At 51.4% G+C, this 6,000-nt stretch overlaps 1 long non-coding RNA gene across 1 annotated transcript in view; it reads left to right on the top strand.

Moving 5' to 3' along the window:
- Window positions 1-1,064: 1,064 nt before the first annotated feature.
- Window positions 1,065-6,000, top strand: part of LOC144674564 (uncharacterized) — an 88,600-nt gene continuing 83,664 nt past the window's right edge. Inside the window, exon 1 of the long non-coding RNA XR_013574578.1 lies at window positions 1,065-1,130. This is a non-coding gene — a long non-coding RNA (uncharacterized LOC144674564). The remainder of the gene's footprint in view (window positions 1,131-6,000) is intronic.

The raw sequence follows: 6,000 nt of genomic DNA, 5'->3' as shown, positions 1-6,000 counted from the left end.
CTCTCAGGGAGATATCTGTACACTGACTGGTGTCTCTCAGTCCCCTCTCTCTCAGGGAGATATCTGTACACTGACTGGTGTCTCTCAGTCCCCTCTCTCTCAGGGAGATATCTGTACACTGACTGGTGTCTGTCAGTCCCCTCTCTCTCAGGGAGATATCTGTACACTGACTGGTGTCTCTCAGTCCCCTCTCTCTCAGGGAGATATCTGTACACTGACTGGTGTCTCTCAGTCCCTCTCTCTCAGGGAGATGTCTGTACACTGACTGGTGTCTCTCAGTCCCCTCTCTCTCTCGCAGGGAGATATCTGTACACTGACTGGTGTCTCTCAGTCCCCTCTCTCTCTCAGGGAGATATCTGTACACTGACTGGTGTCTCTCATTCCCCTCTCTCTCTCTCTCAGGGAGATATCTGTACACTGACTGGTCTCTCTCAGTCCCCGCTATCTCTCTCAGGGAGATATCTGTACACTGACTGGTGTCTCTCAGTCCCCTCTCTCTCAGAGAGATATCTGTACACTGACAGGTGTCTCTAAGTCCCCTCTCTCTCTGAGGGAGATATCTGTACACTGACTGGTGTCTCTCAGTCCCCTCTCTCTCAGGGAGATATCTGTACACTGACTGGTGTCTCTCAGTCCCTCTCTCTCAGGGAGATATCTGTACACTGACTGGTGTCTCTCAGTCCCCTCTCTCTCTCTCAGGGAGATATCTGTACACTGACTGGTGTCTCTAAGTCCCCTCTCTCTCAGGGAGATATCTGTACACTGACTGGTGTCTCTCAGTCCCCTCTCTCTCTCTCAGGGAGATATCTGTACACTGACTGGTGTCTCTCAGTCCCCTCTCTCTCTCTCAGGGAGATAGCTGTACACTGTCTGGTGTCTCTCAGTCCCCTCTCTCTCAGGGAGATATCTGTACACTGACTGGTGTCTCTCAGTCCCCTCTCTCTCTCTCAGGGGGATATCTGTACACTGACTGGTGTCACTCAGTCCCCTCTCTCTCAGGGAGATATCTGTACACTGACTGGTGTCTCTAAGTCCCCTCTCTCTCAGGGAGATATCTGTACTCTCACTGGTGTCTCTCAGTCCCTCTCTCTCTCTCAGGGAGATATCTGTACACTAACTGGTGTCTCTCAGTTCCCTCTCTCTCTCAGGGAGATATCTGTACACTGACTGGTGTCTCTCAGTCCCCTCTCTCTCTCAGGGAGATATCTGTACACTGACTGGTGTCTCTCATTCCCCTCTCTCACTATCTCAGGGATATATCTGTACACTGACTGGTGTCTCTCAGTCCCCTCTCTCTCAGGGAGATATCTGTACACTGACTGGTGTCTCTCAGTCCCCTCTCTCTCAGGGAGATATCTGTACACTGACAGGTGTCTCTCAGTCCCCTCTCTCTCTCTCAGGGAGATATCTGTACACTGACTGGTGTCTCTCAGTCCCCTCTCTCTCAGGGAGATATCTGTACACTGACTGGTGTCTCTCAGTCCCCTCTCTCTCAGGGAGATATCTGTACACTGACTGGTGTCTCTCAGTCCCCTCTCTCTCAGGGAGACATCTGTACACTGACTGGTGTCTCTCAGTCCCTCTCTCTCTCTCTCAGGGAGATATCTGTACACTGACTGGTGTCTCTCAATTCCTCTCTCTCTCTCAGGGAGATATCTGTACACTGACTGGTGTCTCTCAGTCCGCTCTCTCTCAGGGAGATATCTGTGCACTTACTGGTGTCTCTCAGTCCCTCTCTCTCTCTCAGGGAGATATCTGTACACTGACTGGTGTCTCTCAGTCCCTCTCTCTCTCTCAGGGAGATATCTGTACACTGACTGGTGTCTCTCAGTCCCCTCTCTCTCAGGGAGATATCTGTACACTGACTGGTGTCTCTCAGTCCCTCTCTCTCAGGGAGATATCTGTACACTGACTGGTGTATCTCAGTCCCCTCTCTCTCTCTCAGGGAGATATCTGTACACTAACTGGTGTCTCTCAGTCCCCTCTCTCTCCGGGAGATATCTGTACACTGACTGGTGTATCTCAGTCCCCTCTCTCTCTCAGGGAGATATCTGTACACTGACTGGTGTCTCTCAGTCCCCTCTCTCTCTCTCAGGGAGATATCTGTACACTGACTGGTGTCTCTCAGGCCCCCCTCTCTCAGGGAGATATCTGTACACTGACTGGTGTCTCTCAGTCCCCTCTCTCTCTCTCAGGGAGATATCTGTACACTGATTGGTGTCTCTCAGTCCCCTCTCTCTCTCTCAGGGAGATATCTGTACACTGACTGGTGTCTCTCAGTCCCCTCTCTCTCTCTCAGGGAGATATCTGTACACTGATTGGTGTCTCTCAGTCCCCTCTCTCTCAGGGAGATATCTGTACACAGACTGGTGTCTCTCATTACCCTCTCTCTCAGGGAGATATCTGTACACTGACTGGTGTCTCTCAGTCCCCTGTCTCTCAGGGAGATATCTGTACACTGACTGGTGTCTCTCAGTCCCCTCTCTCTCCAGGAGATATCTGTACACTGACTGGTGTCTCTCAGTCCCCTCTCTCTCAGGGAGATATCTGTACACTGACTGGTGTCTCTCAGTCCTTCTCTCTCTCTCACGGAGATATCTGTACACTGACTGGTGTCTCTCAGTCCCTCTCTCTCTCTCAGGGAGATATCTGTACACTGACTGGTGTCTCTCAGTCCCCTCTCTCTCAGGGAGATATCTGTGCACTGACTGGTGTCTCTCAGTCACTCTCTCTCTCTCAGGGAGATATCTGTACACTGACTGGTGTCTCTCAGTCCCGCTCTCTCTCTGAGGGAGATATCTGTACACTGACTGGTGTCTCTCAGTCCCCTCTCTCTCAGGGAGATATCTGTACACTGACTGGTGTCTCTCAGTCCCTCTCTCTCAGGGAGATATCTGTACACTGACTGGTGTCTCTCAGTCCCCTCTCTCTCTCTCAGGGAGATATCTGTACACTGACTGGTGTCTCTCAGTCCCTCTCTCTCTCTCAGGGAGATATCTGTACACTGACTGGTGTCTCTCAGTCCCCTCTCTCTCAGGGAGATATATGTACACTGACTGGTGTCTCTCAGTCCCCTCTCTCTCTGGGAGATATCTGTACACTGACTGGTGTCTCTCAGTCCCCTCTCTCTCAGGGAGATATCTGTACACTGACTGGTGTCTCTCAGTCCCTCTCTCTCAGGGAGATATCTGTACACTGACTGGTGCCTCTCAGTCCCCTCTCTCTCTCTCAGGGAGATATCTGTACACTGACTGGTGTCTCTCAGTACCCTCTCTCTCAGGGAGATATCTGTACACTGACTGGTGTCTCTCAGTCCCGTCTCTCTCTCTCAGGGAGATATCTGTACACTGACTGGTCTCTCTCAGTCCCCTCTCTCTCAGGGAGATATCTGTACACTGACTGGTGTCACTCAGTCCCCTCACTCTCAGGGAGATATCTGTACACTGACTGGTGTCACTCAGTCCCTCTCTCTCTCAGGGAGAAACCTGTACACTGACTGGTGTCTCTCAGTCCCCTCTCTCTCAGGGAGATATCTGTACACTGACTGGTGTCTCTCAGTCCCCTCACTCTCAGGGAGATATCTGTACACTGACTGGTGTCACTCAGTCCCTCTCTCTCTCAGGGAGAAACCTGTACACTGACTGGTGTCTCTCAGTCCCTCTCTCTCAGGGAGATATCTGTACACTGACTGGTGTGTCTCAGTCCCCTCTCTCTCTCTCAGGGAGATATCTGTACACTGACTGGTGTCTCTCAGTCCCCTCTCTCTCAGGGAGATATCTGTACACAGACTGGTGTCTCTTAGTCTCCTCTCTCTCAGGGAGATATCTGCACACTAACTGGTGTCTCTCAGTCCCCTCTCTCTCAGGGAGATATCTGTACACTGACTGGCGTCTCTCAGTCCCCTCTCTTTCAGGGAGATATCTGTACACTGACTGGTGTGTCTCAGTCCCTCTCTCTCTCTCAGGGAGATAACAGTACACTGACTGGTGTCTCTCAGTCCCCTCTCTCTCAGGGAGATATCTGTACACTGACTGGTGTCTCTCAGTCCCCTCTCTCTCAGGGAGATATCTGTACACTGACTGGTGTCTCTCAGTCCCCTCTCTCTCAGGGAGATAACTGTACACTGACTGGTGTCTCTCAGTCCCCTGTCTCTCAGGGAGATATCTGTACACTGACTGGTGTCTCTCAGTCCCTCTCTCTCTCTCAGGGAGATATCTGTACACTGATTGGTGTCTCTCAGTCCCCTCTCTCTCAGGGAGATATCGGTACACAGACTGGTGTCTCTCAGTCCCTCTCTCTCTCTCAGGGAGATATCTGTACAGTGACTGGTGTCTCTCAGTCCCCTCTCTCTCAGGGAGATATCTGTACACTGACTGGTGTCTCTCAGTCCCCTCTCTCTCAGGGAGATATCTGTACACTGACTGGTGTCTCTCAGTCCCCTCTCTCTCAGGGAGATATCTGTACGCTGACTGGTGTCTCTCAGTCCCTCTTTCTCAGGGAGATATCTGTACACTGACTGGTGCCTCTCAGTCCCCTCTCTCTCTCTCAGGGAGATATCTGTACACTGACTGGTGTCTCTCAGTCCCCTCTCTCTCAGGGAGATATCTGTACACTGACTGGTGTCTCTCAGTCCCCTCTCTCTCTCTACGGGAGATATCTGTACACTGACTGGTGTCTCTCAGTCCCTCTCTCTCTCTCAGGGAGATATCTGAACAGTGACTGGTGTCTCTCAGTCCCCTCTCTCTCAGGGAGATATCTGTACACTGACTGGTGTCTCTCAGTCCCCTCTCTCTCAGGGAGATATCTGTACACTGACTGGTGTCTCTCAATCCCCTCTCTCTCAGGGAGATATCTGTACACTGACTGGTGTCTCTCAGTCCCTCTCTCTCTCTCAGGGAGATATCTGTACACTGACTGGTGTCTCTCAGTCCCCTCTATCTCAGGAAGATATCGGTACACTGACTGGTGTCTCTCAGTCCCCTCTCTCTCTCTCAGGGAGATATCTGTACACTGACTGGTGTCTCTCAGTCCCTCTCTCTCTCTCAGGGAGATATCTGTACACTGACTGGTGTCTCTCAGTCCCCTCTATCTCAGGAAGATATCTGTACACTGACTGGTGTCTCTCAGTCCCTCTATCTCAGGGAGATATCTGTACACTGACTGGTGTCTCTCAGTCCCCTCTCTCTCTCTCAGGGAGATATCTGTACACTGACTGGTGTCTCTCAGTCCCCTCTCTCTCAGGGAGATATCTGTACACTGACTGGTGTCTCTCAGTCCCTCTCTCTCTCTCAGGGAGATATCTGTACACTGACTGGTGTCTCTCAGTCCCTCTCTCTCTCTCAGGGAGATATCTGTACGCTGACTGGTGTCTCTCAGTCCCTCTCTCTCTCTCTCAGGGAGATATCTGTACATTGACTGGTGTCTCTCAGTCCCCTCTCTCTCTCAGGGAGATATCTGTACACTGACTGGTGTATCTCAGTCCCTCTCTCTCTCTCAGGGAGATATCTGTACACTGACTGGTGTCTCTCAGTCCCCTCTCTTTCAGGGAGATATCTGTACACTGACTGGTGTCTCTCAGTCCCTCTCTCTCTCTCAAGGAGATAACTGTACACTGACTGGTGTCTCTCAGTCCCCTCTCTCTCTCAGGGAGTTATCTGTACACTGACTGGTGTCTCTCAGTCCCCTCTCTCACAGGGAGATATCTGTACACTGACTGGTGTCTCTCAGTCCCCTCTCTCTCCGGGAGATATCTGTACACTGACTGGTGTCTCTCAGTCCCCTCTCTCTCAGGGAGATATCTGTACACTGACTGGTGTCTCTCAGTCCCTCTCTCTCTCTCAGGGAGATATCTGTACACTGACTGGTGTCTCTCAGTCCCCTCTCTCTCAGGGAGATATCTGTACACTGACTGGTGTCTCTCAGTCCCCTCTATCTCAGGGAGATATCTGTACACTGACTGGTGTCTCTCAGTCCCCTCTCTCTCTCAGGGAGATATCTGTA

This window comes from Cetorhinus maximus, unplaced genomic scaffold (assembly GCF_964194155.1).
Source record: "Cetorhinus maximus unplaced genomic scaffold, sCetMax3.hap1.1 HAP1_SCAFFOLD_700, whole genome shotgun sequence".
In the NCBI taxonomy this organism is placed as follows: Eukaryota; Metazoa; Chordata; class Chondrichthyes; order Lamniformes; family Cetorhinidae; genus Cetorhinus; species Cetorhinus maximus.
The sequence above is the reverse complement of the archived record's forward strand: the minus strand, read 5'-3'. Positions and strand labels throughout refer to the sequence as shown.